Here is a 19,825-nt window from a genome sequence, read left to right as displayed (position 1 = left end):
AAAGGAAAGAGATTTCGGAGTGAGGTTCCTGAGATCTTGCTAGAGATGGAAGTCACTGGAGCGCTTGTCTCGCTCGTCAGATTGGCCGAGCGGTCTAAGGCGCCAGATTTAAGCTCTGGTTCCCCTAAGGGAGCGTGGGTTCGAACCCCACATCTGACAATGCATTTTAAACATTCTGAAACTAACATACTCCCTTCATCTTATAGAACAAGTAAATTACGCAGAAACACGCCGCGGAGATTTTACTAGAGACGACAGTGACAGCAGTGCAGGCGTCGCACGTCCGATAGCCCGAGCGGCCGAAAACAAATAGCGGAACATATTTTTCTCGTGCCGAGTTTCAGCTCTTCTCACGGACGTTTCTGTGGTCGTTGTGTTGTGGCTCAGGGCTATTCCATTTTCCTTCCCTAAAAGGCAACGCGAGAGACTGTCAGGCAAATCGCAAGTGATCTGTACACGGACTAAGACGTCCGCACGTCTGGCAACATTCTCGCCAACTTGTATGCCGTGCCAACGACACGGGTTCATGTCCGATTACCGAAATTAGGCAGCGTTGGCCGTGGCTAGTGCTCGGCTGGATGACGAACTAGGAAGTCCGCGTGTCTTGGTTTCTTCAGTTTTGCCTTTTTCCTTAGTTTTTGGTGCTGCTGTGCGGTAATGGTACGGTCCAGCACGCTGACCCCCTCTTGCTCTCGGTACGCAAAGGCGCGAACATGCGGCCACAGTCAAATGAACGGGTCCGTTGTGTGTTTGTCGATGTGGCCTCTCCCAGTCGTTTCTAGCGCATGTCCTCTACATATACGCCCATTTGCAAGCGTCAGCTTTCGCGTCAGCCGAGCAAAGTCGAGACAAGTCGACACATGGGGACACACGATGCTGTGAATCGTAATCCGCACTAGCCTACGAGGGGAGAAGGGAAACCATTCGTACCGTTGAAAACACTCTCCTGAGTAAAGGAGACAACTTCCGTGCGATGTCCGCGCTTCGAACCCGGAGCAGCTACTTGGGAAGCAACCATGCTGACCGACACACCACCACCGCCTTCTGCTACGCGCTGCTTGCGCCGTGATGTGTCGCCTTCCCTCCTGGCGCCAGAGGCCGAAGGCGATAGCGCTGCAGGCGCTCAACGCCGAGTGCGACGCGAGCACCACTGAACCCGATTTCCTGGTGCTGCTAGGGCGACATACTGTAACTAGGCGCAGAACTGACTTTCTCTGATAAATTGGCCCTTTAATGCACATCAGGGCGAACACGAAATTTCTAATATGAAGTACTCACTGACGATCCAAAGACGTTTCAGTATGTATGCGTCGGTACCACAGGGGCAGAGCCTAAGTATTGTAAAGTGAAGGCCCACAGTTAGAGCCTCACATGAAGTATTTCATTGGCTTCCCACGAGTGCGTAAACCAAAGCGTGGCTGTTGCTAGGAAACGGTCTTATTCGCCGTTCGTTAATATCTAGTTTTCTTTGCATCAATGTGACAATGTTCCTATTACTAAATACAGTTTTGCTAGTTACAGTTCAAACTGGAAGCGACGGAAGAAAGCGGTCCAACTCGCCACATTGGTTCCCGAAAGCGAGGGTGCGTTTAGTACGCCACATCTGACATTGCGTCTTACATATTATTAAACTGACATAATTCCATTCTACCGAAAAAGGAAAGAGATTTCGGAGTGAGGTTCCTGAGATCTTGCTAGAGATGGAAGTCACTGGAGCGCTTGTCTCGCTCGTCAGATTGGCCGAGCGGTCTAAGGCGCCAGATTTAAGCTCTGGTTCCCGTAAGGGAGCGTGGGTTCGAACCCCACATCTGACAATGCATTTTAAACATTCTGAAACTAACATACTCCCTTCATCTTATAGAACAAGTAAATTACGCAGAAACACGCCGCGGAGATTTTACTAGAGACGACAGTGACAGCAGTGCAGGCGTCGCACGTCCGATAGCCCGAGCGGCCGAAAACAAATAGCGGAACATATTTTTCTCGTGCCGAGTTTCAGCTCTTCTCACGGACGTTTCTGTGGTCGTTGTGTTGTGGCTCAGGGCTATTCCATTTTCCTTCCCTAAAAGGCAACGCGAGAGACTGTCAGGCAAATCGCAAGTGATCTGTACACGGACTAAGACGTCCGCACGTCTGGCAACATTCTCGCCAACTTGTATGCCGTGCCAACGACACGGGTTCATGTCCGATTACCGAAATTAGGCAGCGTTGGCCGTGGCTAGTGCTCGGCTGGATGACGAACTAGGAAGTCCGCGTGTCTTGGTTTCTTCAGTTTTGCCTTTTTCCTTAGTTTTTGGTGCTGCTGTGCGGTAATGGTACGGTCCAGCACGCTGACCCCCTCTTGCTCTCGGTACGCAAAGGCGCGAACATGCGGCCACAGTCAAATGAACGGGTCCGTTGTGTGTTTGTCGATGTGGCCTCTCCCAGTCGTTTCTAGCGCATGTCCTCTACATATACGCCCATTTGCAAGCGTCAGCTTTCGCGTCAGCCGAGCAAAGTCGACACATGGGGACACACGATGCTGTGAATCGTAATCCGCACTAGCCTACGAGGGGAGAAGGGAAACCATTCGTACCGTTGAAAACACTCTCCTGAGTAAAGGAGACAACTTCCGTGCGATGTCCGCGCTTCGAACCCGGAGCAGCTACTTGGGAAGCAACCATGCTGACCGACACACCACCACCGCCTTCTGCTACGCGCTGCTTGCGCCGTGATGTGTCGCCTTCCCTCCTGGCGCCAGAGGCCGAAGGCGATAGCGCTGCAGGCGCTCAACGCCGAGTGCGACGCGAGCACCACTGAACCCGATTTCCTGGTGCTGCTAGGGCGACATACTGTAACTAGGCGCAGAACTGACTTTCTCTGATAAATTGGCCCTTTAATGCACATCAGGGCGAACACGAAATTTCTAATATGAAGTACTCACTGACGATCCAAAGACGTTTCAGTATGTATGCGTCGGTACCACCGGGGCAGAGCCTAAGTATTGTAAAGTGAAGGCCCACAGTTAGAGCCTCACATGAAGTATTTCATTGGCTTCCCACGAGTGCGTAAACCAAAGCGTGGCTGTTGCTAGGAAACGGTCTTATTCGCCGTTCGTTAATATCTAGTTTTCTTTGCATCAATGTGACAATGTTCCTATTACTAAATACAGTTTTGCTAGTTACAGTTCAAACTGGAAGCGACGGAAGAAAGCGGTCCAACTCGCCACATTGGTTCCCGAAAGCGAGGGTGCGTTTAGTACGCCACATCTGACATTGCGTCTTACATATTATTAAACTGACATAATTCCATTCTACCGAAAAAGGAAAGAGATTTCGGAGTGAGGTTCCTGAGATCTTGCTAGAGATGGAAGTCACTGGAGCGCTTGTCTCGCTCGTCAGATTGGCCGAGCGGTCTAAGGCGCCAGATTTAAGCTCTGGTTCCCGTAAGGGAGCGTGGGTTCGAACCCCACATCTGACAATGCATTTTAAACATTCTGAAACTAACATACTCCCTTCATCTTATAGAACAAGTAAATTACGCAGAAACACGCCGCGGAGATTTTACTAGAGACGACAGTGACAGCAGTGCAGGCGTCGCACGTCCGATAGCCCGAGCGGCCGAAAACAAATAGCGGAACATATTTTTCTCGTGCCGAGTTTCAGCTCTTCTCACGGACGTTTCTGTGGTCGTTGTGTTGTGGCTCAGGGCTATTCCATTTTCCTTCCCTAAAAGGCAACGCGAGAGACTGTCAGGCAAATCGCAAGTGATCTGTACACGGACTAAGACGTCCGCACGTCTGGCAACATTCTCGCCAACTTGTATGCCGTGCCAACGACACGGGTTCATGTCCGATTACCGAAATTAGGCAGCGTTGGCCGTGGCTAGTGCTCGGCTGGATGACGAACTAGGAAGTCCGCGTGTCTTGGTTTCTTCAGTTTTGCCTTTTTCCTTAGTTTTTGGTGCTGCTGTGCGGTAATGGTACGGTCCAGCACGCTGACCCCCTCTTGCTCTCGGTACGCAAAGGCGCGAACATGCGGCCACAGTCAAATGAACGGGTCCGTTGTGTGTTTGTCGATGTGGCCTCTCCCAGTCGTTTCTAGCGCATGTCCTCTACATATACGCCCATTTGCAAGCGTCAGCTTTCGCGTCAGCCGAGCAAAGTCGAGACAAGTCGACACATGGGGACACACGATGCTGTGAATCGTAATCCGCACTAGCCTACGAGGGGAGAAGGGAAACCATTCGTACCGTTGAAAACACTCTCCTGAGTAAAGGAGACAACTTCCGTGCGATGTCCGCGCTTCGAACCCGGAGCAGCTACTTGGGAAGCAACCATGCTGACCGACACACCACCACCGCCTTCTGCTACGCGCTGCTTGCGCCGTGATGTGTCGCCTTCCCTCCTGGCGCCAGAGGCCGAAGGCGATAGCGCTGCAGGCGCTCAACGCCGAGTGCGACGCGAGCACCACTGAACCCGATTTCCTGGTGCTGCTAGGGCGACATACTGTAACTAGGCGCAGAACTGACTTTCTCTGATAAATTGGCCCTTTAATGCACATCAGGGCGAACACGAAATTTCTAATATGAAGTACTCACTGACGATCCAAAGACGTTTCAGTATGTATGCGTCGGTACCACCGGGGCAGAGCCTAAGTATTGTAAAGTGAAGGCCCACAGTTAGAGCCTCACATGAAGTATTTCATTGGCTTCCCACGAGTGCGTAAACCAAAGCGTGGCTGTTGCTAGGAAACGGTCTTATTCGCCGTTCGTTAATATCTAGTTTTCTTTGCATCAATGTGACAATGTTCCTATTACTAAATACAGTTTTGCTAGTTACAGTTCAAACTGGAAGCGACGGAAGAAAGCGGTCCAACTCGCCACATTGGTTCCCGAAAGCGAGGGTGCGTTTAGTACGCCACATCTGACATTGCGTCTTACATATTATTAAACTGACATAATTCCATTCTACCGAAAAAGGAAAGAGATTTCGGAGTGAGGTTCCTGAGATCTTGCTAGAGATGGAAGTCACTGGAGCGCTTGTCTCGCTCGTCAGATTGGCCGAGCGGTCTAAGGCGCCAGATTTAAGCTCTGGTTCCCGTAAGGGAGCGTGGGTTCGAACCCCACATCTGACAATGCATTTTAAACATTCTGAAACTAACATACTCCCTTCATCTTATAGAACAAGTAAATTACGCAGAAACACGCCGCGGAGATTTTACTAGAGACGACAGTGACAGCAGTGCAGGCGTCGCACGTCCGATAGCCCGAGCGGCCGAAAACAAATAGCGGAACATATTTTTCTCGTGCCGAGTTTCAGCTCTTCTCACGGACGTTTCTGTGGTCGTTGTGTTGTGGCTCAGGGCTATTCCATTTTCCTTCCCTAAAAGGCAACGCGAGAGACTGTCAGGCAAATCGCAAGTGATCTGTACACGGACTAAGACGTCCGCACGTCTGGCAACATTCTCGCCAACTTGTATGCCGTGCCAACGACACGGGTTCATGTCCGATTACCGAAATTAGGCAGCGTTGGCCGTGGCTAGTGCTCGGCTGGATGACGAACTAGGAAGTCCGCGTGTCTTGGTTTCTTCAGTTTTGCCTTTTTCCTTAGTTTTTGGTGCTGCTGTGCGGTAATGGTACGGTCCAGCACGCTGACCCCCTCTTGCTCTCGGTACGCAAAGGCGCGAACATGCGGCCACAGTCAAATGAACGGGTCCGTTGTGTGTTTGTCGATGTGGCCTCTCCCAGTCGTTTCTAGCGCATGTCCTCTACATATACGCCCATTTGCAAGCGTCAGCTTTCGCGTCAGCCGAGCAAAGTCGACACATGGGGACACACGATGCTGTGAATCGTAATCCGCACTAGCCTACGAGGGGAGAAGGGAAACCATTCGTACCGTTGAAAACACTCTCCTGAGTAAAGGAGACAACTTCCGTGCGATGTCCGCGCTTCGAACCCGGAGCAGCTACTTGGGAAGCAACCATGCTGACCGACACACCACCACCGCCTTCTGCTACGCGCTGCTTGCGCCGTGATGTGTCGCCTTCCCTCCTGGCGCCAGAGGCCGAAGGCGATAGCGCTGCAGGCGCTCAACGCCGAGTGCGACGCGAGCACCACTGAACCCGATTTCCTGGTGCTGCTAGGGCGACATACTGTAACTAGGCGCAGAACTGACTTTCTCTGATAAATTGGCCCTTTAATGCACATCAGGGCGAACACGAAATTTCTAATATGAAGTACTCACTGACGATCCAAAGACGTTTCAGTATGTATGCGTCGGTACCACCGGGGCAGAGCCTAAGTATTGTAAAGTGAAGGCCCACAGTTAGAGCTTCACATGAAGTATTTCATTGGCTTCCCACGAGTGCGTAAACCAAAGCGTGGCTGTTGCTAGGAAACGGTCTTATTCGCCGTTCGTTAATATCTAGTTTTCTTTGCATTAATGTGACAATGTTCCTATTACTAAATACAGTTTTGCTAGTTACAGTTCAAACTGGAAGCGACGGAAGAAAGCGGTCCAACTCGCCACATTGGTTCCCGAAAGCGAGGGTGCGTTTAGTACGCCACATCTGACATTGCGTCTTACATATTATTAAACTGACATAATTCCATTCTACCGAAAAAGGAAAGAGATTTCGGAGTGAGGTTCCTGAGATCTTGCTAGAGATGGAAGTCACTGGAGCGCTTGTCTCGCTCGTCAGATTGGCCGAGCGGTCTAAGGCGCCAGATTTAAGCTCTGGTTCCCGTAAGGGAGCGTGGGTTCGAACCCCACATCTGACAATGCATTTTAAACATTCTGAAACTAACATACTCCCTTCATCTTATAGAACAAGTAAATTACGCAGAAACACGCCGCGGAGATTTTACTAGAGACGACAGTGACAGCAGTGCAGGCGTCGCACGTCCGATAGCCCGAGCGGCCGAAAACAAATAGCGGAACATATTTTTCTCGTGCCGAGTTTCAGCTCTTCTCACGGACGTTTCTGTGGTCGTTGTGTTGTGGCTCAGGGCTATTCCATTTTCCTTCCCTAAAAGGCAACGCGAGAGACTGTCAGGCAAATCGCAAGTGATCTGTACACGGACTAAGACGTCCGCACGTCTGGCAACATTCTCGCCAACTTGTATGCCGTGCCAACGACACGGGTTCATGTCCGATTACCGAAATTAGGCAGCGTTGGCCGTGGCTAGTGCTCGGCTGGATGACGAACTAGGAAGTCCGCGTGTCTTGGTTTCTTCAGTTTTGCCTTTTTCCTTAGTTTTTGGTGCTGCTGTGCGGTAATGGTACGGTCCAGCACGCTGACCCCCTCTTGCTCTCGGTACGCAAAGGCGCGAACATGCGGCCACAGTCAAATGAACGGGTCCGTTGTGTGTTTGTCGATGTGGCCTCTCCCAGTCGTTTCTAGCGCATGTCCTCTACATATACGCCCATTTGCAAGCGTCAGCTTTCGCGTCAGCCGAGCAAAGTCGAGACAAGTCGACACATGGGGACACACGATGCTGTGAATCGTAATCCGCACTAGCCTACGAGGGGAGAAGGGAAACCATTCGTACCGTTGAAAACACTCTCCTGAGTAAAGGAGACAACTTCCGTGCGATGTCCGCGCTTCGAACCCGGAGCAGCTACTTGGGAAGCAACCATGCTGACCGACACACCACCACCGCCTTCTGCTACGCGCTGCTTGCGCCGTGATGTGTCGCCTTCCCTCCTGGCGCCAGAGGCCGAAGGCGATAGCGCTGCAGGCGCTCAACGCCGAGTGCGACGCGAGCACCACTGAACCCGATTTCCTGGTGCTGCTAGGGCGACATACTGTAACTAGGCGCAGAACTGACTTTCTCTGATAAATTGGCCCTTTAATGCACATCAGGGCGAACACGAAATTTCTAATATGAAGTACTCACTGACGATCCAAAGACGTTTCAGTATGTATGCGTCGGTACCACCGGGGCAGAGCCTAAGTATTGTAAAGTGAAGGCCCACAGTTAGAGCCTCACATGAAGTATTTCATTGGCTTCCCACGAGTGCGTAAACCAAAGCGTGGCTGTTGCTAGGAAACGGTCTTATTCGCCGTTCGTTAATATCTAGTTTTCTTTGCATCAATGTGACAATGTTCCTATTACTAAATACAGTTTTGCTAGTTACAGTTCAAACTGGAAGCGACGGAAGAAAGCGGTCCAACTCGCCACATTGGTTCCCGAAAGCGAGGGTGCGTTTAGTACGCCACATCTGACATTGCGTCTTACATATTATTAAACTGACATAATTCCATTCTACCGAAAAAGGAAAGAGATTTCGGAGTGAGGTTCCTGAGATCTTGCTAGAGATGGAAGTCACTGGAGCGCTTGTCTCGCTCGTCAGATTGGCCGAGCGGTCTAAGGCGCCAGATTTAAGCTCTGGTTCCCGTAAGGGAGCGTGGGTTCGAACCCCACATCTGACAATGCATTTTAAACATTCTGAAACTAACATACTCCCTTCATCTTATAGAACAAGTAAATTACGCAGAAACACGCCGCGGAGATTTTACTAGAGACGACAGTGACAGCAGTGCAGGCGTCGCACGTCCGATAGCCCGAGCGGCCGAAAACAAATAGCGGAACATATTTTTCTCGTGCCGAGTTTCAGCTCTTCTCACGGACGTTTCTGTGGTCGTTGTGTTGTGGCTCAGGGCTATTCCATTTTCCTTCCCTAAAAGGCAACGCGAGAGACTGTCAGGCAAATCGCAAGTGATCTGTACACGGACTAAGACGTCCGCACGTCTGGCAACATTCTCGCCAACTTGTATGCCGTGCCAACGACACGGGTTCATGTCCGATTACCGAAATTAGGCAGCGTTGGCCGTGGCTAGTGCTCGGCTGGATGACGAACTAGGAAGTCCGCGTGTCTTGGTTTCTTCAGTTTTGCCTTTTTCCTTAGTTTTTGGTGCTGCTGTGCGGTAATGGTACGGTCCAGCACGCTGACCCCCTCTTGCTCTCGGTACGCAAAGGCGCGAACATGCGGCCACAGTCAAATGAACGGGTCCGTTGTGTGTTTGTCGATGTGGCCTCTCCCAGTCGTTTCTAGCGCATGTCCTCTACATATACGCCCATTTGCAAGCGTCAGCTTTCGCGTCAGCCGAGCAAAGTCGACACATGGGGACACACGATGCTGTGAATCGTAATCCGCACTAGCCTACGAGGGGAGAAGGGAAACCATTCGTACCGTTGAAAACACTCTCCTGAGTAAAGGAGACAACTTCCGTGCGATGTCCGCGCTTCGAACCCGGAGCAGCTACTTGGGAAGCAACCATGCTGACCGACACACCACCACCGCCTTCTGCTACGCGCTGCTTGCGCCGTGATGTGTCGCCTTCCCTCCTGGCGCCAGAGGCCGAAGGCGATAGCGCTGCAGGCGCTCAACGCCGAGTGCGACGCGAGCACCACTGAACCCGATTTCCTGGTGCTGCTAGGGCGACATACTGTAACTAGGCGCAGAACTGACTTTCTCTGATAAATTGGCCCTTTAATGCACATCAGGGCGAACACGAAATTTCTAATATGAAGTACTCACTGACGATCCAAAGACGTTTCAGTATGTATGCGTCGGTACCACCGGGGCAGAGCCTAAGTATTGTAAAGTGAAGGCCCACAGTTAGAGCTTCACATGAAGTATTTCATTGGCTTCCCACGAGTGCGTAAACCAAAGCGTGGCTGTTGCTAGGAAACGGTCTTATTCGCCGTTCGTTAATATCTAGTTTTCTTTGCATTAATGTGACAATGTTCCTATTACTAAATACAGTTTTGCTAGTTACAGTTCAAACTGGAAGCGACGGAAGAAAGCGGTCCAACTCGCCACATTGGTTCCCGAAAGCGAGGGTGCGTTTAGTACGCCACATCTGACATTGCGTCTTACATATTATTAAACTGACATAATTCCATTCTACCGAAAAAGGAAAGAGATTTCGGAGTGAGGTTCCTGAGATCTTGCTAGAGATGGAAGTCACTGGAGCGCTTGTCTCGCTCGTCAGATTGGCCGAGCGGTCTAAGGCGCCAGATTTAAGCTCTGGTTCCCGTAAGGGAGCGTGGGTTCGAACCCCACATCTGACAATGCATTTTAAACATTCTGAAACTAACATACTCCCTTCATCTTATAGAACAAGTAAATTACGCAGAAACACGCCGCGGAGATTTTACTAGAGACGACAGTGACAGCAGTGCAGGCGTCGCACGTCCGATAGCCCGAGCGGCCGAAAACAAATAGCGGAACATATTTTTCTCGTGCCGAGTTTCAGCTCTTCTCACGGACGTTTCTGTGGTCGTTGTGTTGTGGCTCAGGGCTATTCCATTTTCCTTCCCTAAAAGGCAACGCGAGAGACTGTCAGGCAAATCGCAAGTGATCTGTACACGGACTAAGACGTCCGCACGTCTGGCAACATTCTCGCCAACTTGTATGCCGTGCCAACGACACGGGTTCATGTCCGATTACCGAAATTAGGCAGCGTTGGCCGTGGCTAGTGCTCGGCTGGATGACGAACTAGGAAGTCCGCGTGTCTTGGTTTCTTCAGTTTTGCCTTTTTCCTTAGTTTTTGGTGCTGCTGTGCGGTAATGGTACGGTCCAGCACGCTGACCCCCTCTTGCTCTCGGTACGCAAAGGCGCGAACATGCGGCCACAGTCAAATGAACGGGTCCGTTGTGTGTTTGTCGATGTGGCCTCTCCCAGTCGTTTCTAGCGCATGTCCTCTACATATACGCCCATTTGCAAGCGTCAGCTTTCGCGTCAGCCGAGCAAAGTCGAGACAAGTCGACACATGGGGACACACGATGCTGTGAATCGTAATCCGCACTAGCCTACGAGGGGAGAAGGGAAACCATTCGTACCGTTGAAAACACTCTCCTGAGTAAAGGAGACAACTTCCGTGCGATGTCCGCGCTTCGAACCCGGAGCAGCTACTTGGGAAGCAACCATGCTGACCGACACACCACCACCGCCTTCTGCTACGCGCTGCTTGCGCCGTGATGTGTCGCCTTCCCTCCTGGCGCCAGAGGCCGAAGGCGATAGCGCTGCAGGCGCTCAACGCCGAGTGCGACGCGAGCACCACTGAACCCGATTTCCTGGTGCTGCTAGGGCGACATACTGTAACTAGGCGCAGAACTGACTTTCTCTGATAAATTGGCCCTTTAATGCACATCAGGGCGAACACGAAATTTCTAATATGAAGTACTCACTGACGATCCAAAGACGTTTCAGTATGTATGCGTCGGTACCACCGGGGCAGAGCCTAAGTATTGTAAAGTGAAGGCCCACAGTTAGAGCCTCACATGAAGTATTTCATTGGCTTCCCACGAGTGCGTAAACCAAAGCGTGGCTGTTGCTAGGAAACGGTCTTATTCGCCGTTCGTTAATATCTAGTTTTCTTTGCATCAATGTGACAATGTTCCTATTACTAAATACAGTTTTGCTAGTTACAGTTCAAACTGGAAGCGACGGAAGAAAGCGGTCCAACTCGCCACATTGGTTCCCGAAAGCGAGGGTGCGTTTAGTACGCCACATCTGACATTGCGTCTTACATATTATTAAACTGACATAATTCCATTCTACCGAAAAAGGAAAGAGATTTCGGAGTGAGGTTCCTGAGATCTTGCTAGAGATGGAAGTCACTGGAGCGCTTGTCTCGCTCGTCAGATTGGCCGAGCGGTCTAAGGCGCCAGATTTAAGCTCTGGTTCCCGTAAGGGAGCGTGGGTTCGAACCCCACATCTGACAATGCATTTTAAACATTCTGAAACTAACGTACTCCCTTCATCTTATAGAACAAGTAAATTACGCAGAAACACGCCGCGGAGATTTTACTAGAGACGACAGTGACAGCAGTGCAGGCGTCGCACGTCCGATAGCCCGAGCGGCCGAAAACAAATAGCGGAACATATTTTTCTCGTGCCGAGTTTCAGCTCTTCTCACGGACGTTTCTGTGGTCGTTGTGTTGTGGCTCAGGGCTATTCCATTTTCCTTCCCTAAAAGGCAACGCGAGAGACTGTCAGGCAAATCGCAAGTGATCTGTACACGGACTAAGACGTCCGCACGTCTGGCAACATTCTCGCCAACTTGTATGCCGTGCCAACGACACGGGTTCATGTCCGATTACCGAAATTAGGCAGCGTTGGCCGTGGCTAGTGCTCGGCTGGATGACGAACTAGGAAGTCCGCGTGTCTTGGTTTCTTCAGTTTTGCCTTTTTCCTTAGTTTTTGGTGCTGCTGTGCGGTAATGGTACGGTCCAGCACGCTGACCCCCTCTTGCTCTCGGTACGCAAAGGCGCGAACATGCGGCCACAGTCAAATGAACGGGTCCGTTGTGTGTTTGTCGATGTGGCCTCTCCCAGTCGTTTCTAGCGCATGTCCTCTACATATACGCCCATTTGCAAGCGTCAGCTTTCGCGTCAGCCGAGCAAAGTCGACACATGGGGACACACGATGCTGTGAATCGTAATCCGCACTAGCCTACGAGGGGAGAAGGGAAACCATTCGTACCGTTGAAAACACTCTCCTGAGTAAAGGAGACAACTTCCGTGCGATGTCCGCGCTTCGAACCCGGAGCAGCTACTTGGGAAGCAACCATGCTGACCGACACACCACCACCGCCTTCTGCTACGCGCTGCTTGCGCCGTGATGTGTCGCCTTCCCTCCTGGCGCCAGAGGCCGAAGGCGATAGCGCTGCAGGCGCTCAACGCCGAGTGCGACGCGAGCACCACTGAACCCGATTTCCTGGTGCTGCTAGGGCGACATACTGTAACTAGGCGCAGAACTGACTTTCTCTGATAAATTGGCCCTTTAATGCACATCAGGGCGAACACGAAATTTCTAATATGAAGTACTCACTGACGATCCAAAGACGTTTCAGTATGTATGCGTCGGTACCACCGGGGCAGAGCCTAAGTATTGTAAAGTGAAGGCCCACAGTTAGAGCCTCACATGAAGTATTTCATTGGCTTCCCACGAGTGCGTAAACCAAAGCGTGGCTGTTGCTAGGAAACGGTCTTATTCGCCGTTCGTTAATATCTAGTTTTCTTTGCATCAATGTGACAATGTTCCTATTACTAAATACAGTTTTGCTAGTTACAGTTCAAACTGGAAGCGACGGAAGAAAGCGGTCCAACTCGCCACATTGGTTCCCGAAAGCGAGGGTGCGTTTAGTACGCCACATCTGACATTGCGTCTTACATATTATTAAACTGACATAATTCCATTCTACCGAAAAAGGAAAGAGATTTCGGAGTGAGGTTCCTGAGATCTTGCTAGAGATGGAAGTCACTGGAGCGCTTGTCTCGCTCGTCAGATTGGCCGAGCGGTCTAAGGCGCCAGATTTAAGCTCTGGTTCCCGTAAGGGAGCGTGGGTTCGAACCCCACATCTGACAATGCATTTTAAACATTCTGAAACTAACATACTCCCTTCATCTTATAGAACAAGTAAATTACGCAGAAACACGCCGCGGAGATTTTACTAGAGACGACAGTGACAGCAGTGCAGGCGTCGCACGTCCGATAGCCCGAGCGGCCGAAAACAAATAGCGGAACATATTTTTCTCGTGCCGAGTTTCAGCTCTTCTCACGGACGTTTCTGTGGTCGTTGTGTTGTGGCTCAGGGCTATTCCATTTTCCTTCCCTAAAAGGCAACGCGAGAGACTGTCAGGCAAATCGCAAGTGATCTGTACACGGACTAAGACGTCCGCACGTCTGGCAACATTCTCGCCAACTTGTATGCCGTGCCAACGACACGGGTTCATGTCCGATTACCGAAATTAGGCAGCGTTGGCCGTGGCTAGTGCTCGGCTGGATGACGAACTAGGAAGTCCGCGTGTCTTGGTTTCTTCAGTTTTGCCTTTTTCCTTAGTTTTTGGTGCTGCTGTGCGGTAATGGTACGGTCCAGCACGCTGACCCCCTCTTGCTCTCGGTACGCAAAGGCGCGAACATGCGGCCACAGTCAAATGAACGGGTCCGTTGTGTGTTTGTCGATGTGGCCTCTCCCAGTCGTTTCTAGCGCATGTCCTCTACATATACGCCCATTTGCAAGCGTCAGCTTTCGCGTCAGCCGAGCAAAGTCGAGACAAGTCGACACATGGGGACACACGATGCTGTGAATCGTAATCCGCACTAGCCTACGAGGGGAGAAGGGAAACCATTCGTACCGTTGAAAACACTCTCCTGAGTAAAGGAGACAACTTCCGTGCGATGTCCGCGCTTCGAACCCGGAGCAGCTACTTGGGAAGCAACCATGCTGACCGACACACCACCACCGCCTTCTGCTACGCGCTGCTTGCGCCGTGATGTGTCGCCTTCCCTCCTGGCGCCAGAGGCCGAAGGCGATAGCGCTGCAGGCGCTCAACGCCGAGTGCGACGCGAGCACCACTGAACCCGATTTCCTGGTGCTGCTAGGGCGACATACTGTAACTAGGCGCAGAACTGACTTTCTCTGATAAATTGGCCCTTTAATGCACATCAGGGCGAACACGAAATTTCTAATATGAAGTACTCACTGACGATCCAAAGACGTTTCAGTATGTATGCGTCGGTACCACCGGGGCAGAGCCTAAGTATTGTAAAGTGAAGGCCCACAGTTAGAGCCTCACATGAAGTATTTCATTGGCTTCCCACGAGTGCGTAAACCAAAGCGTGGCTGTTGCTAGGAAACGGTCTTATTCGCCGTTCGTTAATATCTAGTTTTCTTTGCATCAATGTGACAATGTTCCTATTACTAAATACAGTTTTGCTAGTTACAGTTCAAACTGGAAGCGACGGAAGAAAGCGGTCCAACTCGCCACATTGGTTCCCGAAAGCGAGGGTGCGTTTAGTACGCCACATCTGACATTGCGTCTTACATATTATTAAACTGACATAATTCCATTCTACCGAAAAAGGAAAGAGATTTCGGAGTGAGGTTCCTGAGATCTTGCTAGAGATGGAAGTCACTGGAGCGCTTGTCTCGCTCGTCAGATTGGCCGAGCGGTCTAAGGCGCCAGATTTAAGCTCTGGTTCCCGTAAGGGAGCGTGGGTTCGAACCCCACATCTGACAATGCATTTTAAACATTCTGAAACTAACGTACTCCCTTCATCTTATAGAACAAGTAAATTACGCAGAAACACGCCGCGGAGATTTTACTAGAGACGACAGTGACAGCAGTGCAGGCGTCGCACGTCCGATAGCCCGAGCGGCCGAAAACAAATAGCGGAACATATTTTTCTCGTGCCGAGTTTCAGCTCTTCTCACGGACGTTTCTGTGGTCGTTGTGTTGTGGCTCAGGGCTATTCCATTTTCCTTCCCTAAAAGGCAACGCGAGAGACTGTCAGGCAAATCGCAAGTGATCTGTACACGGACTAAGACGTCCGCACGTCTGGCAACATTCTCGCCAACTTGTATGCCGTGCCAACGACACGGGTTCATGTCCGATTACCGAAATTAGGCAGCGTTGGCCGTGGCTAGTGCTCGGCTGGATGACGAACTAGGAAGTCCGCGTGTCTTGGTTTCTTCAGTTTTGCCTTTTTCCTTAGTTTTTGGTGCTGCTGTGCGGTAATGGTACGGTCCAGCACGCTGACCCCCTCTTGCTCTCGGTACGCAAAGGCGCGAACATGCGGCCACAGTCAAATGAACGGGTCCGTTGTGTGTTTGTCGATGTGGCCTCTCCCAGTCGTTTCTAGCGCATGTCCTCTACATATACGCCCATTTGCAAGCGTCAGCTTTCGCGTCAGCCGAGCAAAGTCGACACATGGGGACACACGATGCTGTGAATCGTAATCCGCACTAGCCTACGAGGGGAGAAGGGAAACCATTCGTACCGTTGAAAACACTCTCCTGAGTAAAGGAGACAACTTCCGTGCGATGTCCGCGCTTCGAACCCGGAGCAGCTACTTGGGAAGCAACCATGCTGACCGACACACCACCACCGCCTTCTGCTACGCGCTGCTTGCGCCGTGATGTGTCGCCTTCCCTCCTGGCGCCAGAGGCCGAAGGCGATAGCGCTGCAGGCGCTCAACGCCGAGTGCGACGCGAGCACCACTGAACCCGATTTCCTGGTGCTGCTAGGGCGACATACTGTAACTAGGCGCAGAACTGACTTTCTCTGATAAATTGGCCCTTTAATGCACATCAGGGCGAACACGAAATTTCTAATATGAAGTACTCACTGACGATCCAAAGACGTTTCAGTATGTATGCGTCGGTACCACCGGGGCAGAGCCTAAGTATTGTAAAGTGAAGGCCCACAGTTAGAGCCTCACATGAAGTATTTCATTGGCTTCCCACGAGTGCGTAAACCAAAGCGTGGCTGTTGCTAGGAAACGGTCTTATTCGCCGTTCGTTAATATCTAGTTTTCTTTGCATCAATGTGACAATGTTCCTATTACTAAATACAGTTTTGCTAGTTACAGTTCAAACTGGAAGCGACGGAAGAAAGCGGTCCAACTCGCCACATTGGTTCCCGAAAGCGAGGGTGCGTTTAGTACGCCACATCTGACATTGCGTCTTACATATTATTAAACTGACATAATTCCATTCTACCGAAAAAGGAAAGAGATTTCGGAGTGAGGTTCCTGAGATCTTGCTAGAGATGGAAGTCACTGGAGCGCTTGTCTCGCTCGTCAGATTGGCCGAGCGGTCTAAGGCGCCAGATTTAAGCTCTGGTTCCCGTAAGGGAGCGTGGGTTCGAACCCCACATCTGACAATGCATTTTAAACATTCTGAAACTAACATACTCCCTTCATCTTATAGAACAAGTAAATTACGCAGAAACACGCCGCGGAGATTTTACTAGAGACGACAGTGACAGCAGTGCAGGCGTCGCACGTCCGATAGCCCGAGCGGCCGAAAACAAATAGCGGAACATATTTTTCTCGTGCCGAGTTTCAGCTCTTCTCACGGACGTTTCTGTGGTCGTTGTGTTGTGGCTCAGGGCTATTCCATTTTCCTTCCCTAAAAGGCAACGCGAGAGACTGTCAGGCAAATCGCAAGTGATCTGTACACGGACTAAGACGTCCGCACGTCTGGCAACATTCTCGCCAACTTGTATGCCGTGCCAACGACACGGGTTCATGTCCGATTACCGAAATTAGGCAGCGTTGGCCGTGGCTAGTGCTCGGCTGGATGACGAACTAGGAAGTCCGCGTGTCTTGGTTTCTTCAGTTTTGCCTTTTTCCTTAGTTTTTGGTGCTGCTGTGCGGTAATGGTACGGTCCAGCACGCTGACCCCCTCTTGCTCTCGGTACGCAAAGGCGCGAACATGCGGCCACAGTCAAATGAACGGGTCCGTTGTGTGTTTGTCGATGTGGCCTCTCCCAGTCGTTTCTAGCGCATGTCCTCTACATATACGCCCATTTGCAAGCGTCAGCTTTCGCGTCAGCCGAGCAAAGTCGAGACAAGTCGACACATGGGGACACACGATGCTGTGAATCGTAATCCGCACTAGCCTACGAGGGGAGAAGGGAAACCATTCGTACCGTTGAAAACACTCTCCTGAGTAAAGGAGACAACTTCCGTGCGATGTCCGCGCTTCGAACCCGGAGCAGCTACTTGGGAAGCAACCATGCTGACCGACACACCACCACCGCCTTCTGCTACGCGCTGCTTGCGCCGTGATGTGTCGCCTTCCCTCCTGGCGCCAGAGGCCGAAGGCGATAGCGCTGCAGGCGCTCAACGCCGAGTGCGACGCGAGCACCACTGAACCCGATTTCCTGGTGCTGCTAGGGCGACATACTGTAACTAGGCGCAGAACTGACTTTCTCTGATAAATTGGCCCTTTAATGCACATCAGGGCGAACACGAAATTTCTAATATGAAGTACTCACTGACGATCCAAAGACGTTTCAGTATGTATGCGTCGGTACCACCGGGGCAGAGCCTAAGTATTGTAAAGTGAAGGCCCACAGTTAGAGCCTCACATGAAGTATTTCATTGGCTTCCCACGAGTGCGTAAACCAAAGCGTGGCTGTTGCTAGGAAACGGTCTTATTCGCCGTTCGTTAATATCTAGTTTTCTTTGCATCAATGTGACAATGTTCCTATTACTAAATACAGTTTTGCTAGTTACAGTTCAAACTGGAAGCGACGGAAGAAAGCGGTCCAACTCGCCACATTGGTTCCCGAAAGCGAGGGTGCGTTTAGTACGCCACATCTGACATTGCGTCTTACATATTATTAAACTGACATAATTCCATTCTACCGAAAAAGGAAAGAGATTTCGGAGTGAGGTTCCTGAGATCTTGCTAGAGATGGAAGTCACTGGAGCGCTTGTCTCGCTCGTCAGATTGGCCGAGCGGTCTAAGGCGCCAGATTTAAGCTCTGGTTCCCGTAAGGGAGCGTGGGTTCGAACCCCACATCTGACAATGCATTTTAAACATTCTGAAACTAACATACTCCCTTCATCTTATAGAACAAGTAAATTACGCAGAAACACGCCGCGGAGATTTTACTAGAGACGACAGTGACAGCAGTGCAGGCGTCGCACGTCCGATAGCCCGAGCGGCCGAAAACAAATAGCGGAACATATTTTTCTCGTGCCGAGTTTCAGCTCTTCTCACGGACGTTTCTGTGGTCGTTGTGTTGTGGCTCAGGGCTATTCCATTTTCCTTCCCTAAAAGGCAACGCGAGAGACTGTCAGGCAAATCGCAAGTGATCTGTACACGGACTAAGACGTCCGCACGTCTGGCAACATTCTCGCCAACTTGTATGCCGTGCCAACGACACGGGTTCATGTCCGATTACCGAAATTAGGCAGCGTTGGCCGTGGCTAGTGCTCGGCTGGATGACGAACTAGGAAGTCCGCGTGTCTTGGTTTCTTCAGTTTTGCCTTTTTCCTTAGTTTTTGGTGCTGCTGTGCGGTAATGGTACGGTCCAGCACGCTGACCCCCTCTTGCTCTCGGTACGCAAAGGCGCGAACATGCGGCCACAGTCAAATGAACGGGTCCGTTGTGTGTTTGTCGATGTGGCCTCTCCCAGTCGTTTCTAGCGCATGTCCTCTACATATACGCCCATTTGCAAGCGTCAGCTTTCGCGTCAGCCGAGCAAAGTCGACACATGGGGACACACGATGCTGTGAATCGTAATCCGCACTAGCCTACGAGGGGAGAAGGGAAACCATTCGTACCGTTGAAAACACTCTCCTGAGTAAAGGAGACAACTTCCGTGCGATGTCCGCGCTTCGAACCCGGAGCAGCTACTTGGGAAGCAACCATGCTGACCGACACACCACCACCGCCTTCTGCTACGCGCTGCTTGCGCCGTGATGTGTCGCCTTCCCTCCTGGCGCCAGAGGCCGAAGGCGATAGCGCTGCAGGCGCTCAACGCCGAGTGCGACGCGAGCACCACTGAACCCGATTTCCTGGTGCTGCTAGGGCGACATACTGTAACTAGGCGCAGAACTGACTTTCTCTGATAAATTGGCCCTTTAATGCACATCAGGGCGAACACGAAATTTCTAATATGAAGTACTCACTGACGATCCAAAGACGTTTCAGTATGTATGCGTCGGTACCACCGGGGCAGAGCCTAAGTATTGTAAAGTGAAGGCCCACAGTTAGAGCTTCACATGAAGTATTTCATTGGCTTCCCACGAGTGCGTAAACCAAAGCGTGGCTGTTGCTAGGAAACGGTCTTATTCGCCGTTCGTTAATATCTAGTTTTCTTTGCATTAATGTGACAATGTTCCTATTACTAAATACAGTTTTGCTAGTTACAGTTCAAACTGGAAGCGACGGAAGAAAGCGGTCCAACTCGCCACATTGGTTCCCGAAAGCGAGGGTGCGTTTAGTACGCCACATCTGACATTGCGTCTTACATATTATTAAACTGACATAATTCCACTCTACCGAAAAAGGAAAGAGATTTCGGAGTGAGG

At 51.0% G+C, this 19,825-nt stretch overlaps 12 non-coding genes across 12 annotated transcripts; all 12 read left to right on the top strand.

Annotated features, from left to right (window-relative positions):
• The first annotated feature begins 75 nt into the window (after positions 1-75).
• On the top strand, positions 76-159 carry Trnal-uaa. Its single transcript has one exon. It is a non-coding gene; the product is annotated as a tRNA-Leu (tRNA).
• A 1,571-nt stretch (positions 160-1,730) lies between these two features.
• Positions 1,731-1,814, top strand: Trnal-uaa. Its single transcript has one exon. It is a non-coding gene; the product is annotated as a tRNA-Leu (tRNA).
• A 1,561-nt stretch (positions 1,815-3,375) lies between these two features.
• Positions 3,376-3,459, top strand: Trnal-uaa. The gene has a single exon. It is a non-coding gene; the product is annotated as a tRNA-Leu (tRNA).
• A 1,571-nt stretch (positions 3,460-5,030) lies between these two features.
• Trnal-uaa lies at positions 5,031-5,114 on the top strand. Its single transcript has one exon. It is a non-coding gene; the product is annotated as a tRNA-Leu (tRNA).
• Positions 5,115-6,675: 1,561 nt separating this feature from the next.
• Positions 6,676-6,759, top strand: Trnal-uaa. Its single transcript has one exon. It is a non-coding gene; the product is annotated as a tRNA-Leu (tRNA).
• A 1,571-nt stretch (positions 6,760-8,330) lies between these two features.
• On the top strand, positions 8,331-8,414 carry Trnal-uaa. The gene has a single exon. It is a non-coding gene; the product is annotated as a tRNA-Leu (tRNA).
• Positions 8,415-9,975: 1,561 nt separating this feature from the next.
• Trnal-uaa lies at positions 9,976-10,059 on the top strand. Its single transcript has one exon. It is a non-coding gene; the product is annotated as a tRNA-Leu (tRNA).
• A 1,571-nt stretch (positions 10,060-11,630) lies between these two features.
• Positions 11,631-11,714, top strand: Trnal-uaa. The gene has a single exon. It is a non-coding gene; the product is annotated as a tRNA-Leu (tRNA).
• A 1,561-nt stretch (positions 11,715-13,275) lies between these two features.
• On the top strand, positions 13,276-13,359 carry Trnal-uaa. The gene has a single exon. It is a non-coding gene; the product is annotated as a tRNA-Leu (tRNA).
• Positions 13,360-14,930: 1,571 nt separating this feature from the next.
• On the top strand, positions 14,931-15,014 carry Trnal-uaa. Its single transcript has one exon. It is a non-coding gene; the product is annotated as a tRNA-Leu (tRNA).
• Positions 15,015-16,575: 1,561 nt separating this feature from the next.
• Trnal-uaa lies at positions 16,576-16,659 on the top strand. The gene has a single exon. It is a non-coding gene; the product is annotated as a tRNA-Leu (tRNA).
• Positions 16,660-18,230: 1,571 nt separating this feature from the next.
• Trnal-uaa lies at positions 18,231-18,314 on the top strand. Its single transcript has one exon. It is a non-coding gene; the product is annotated as a tRNA-Leu (tRNA).
• Positions 18,315-19,825: the final 1,511 nt, after the last annotated feature.

This window comes from Schistocerca americana, chromosome 7 (assembly GCF_021461395.2).
Source record: "Schistocerca americana isolate TAMUIC-IGC-003095 chromosome 7, iqSchAmer2.1, whole genome shotgun sequence".
In the NCBI taxonomy this organism is placed as follows: domain Eukaryota; kingdom Metazoa; phylum Arthropoda; class Insecta; order Orthoptera; family Acrididae; genus Schistocerca; species Schistocerca americana.
This window is presented reverse-complemented; position numbering and strand designations above follow the sequence as displayed.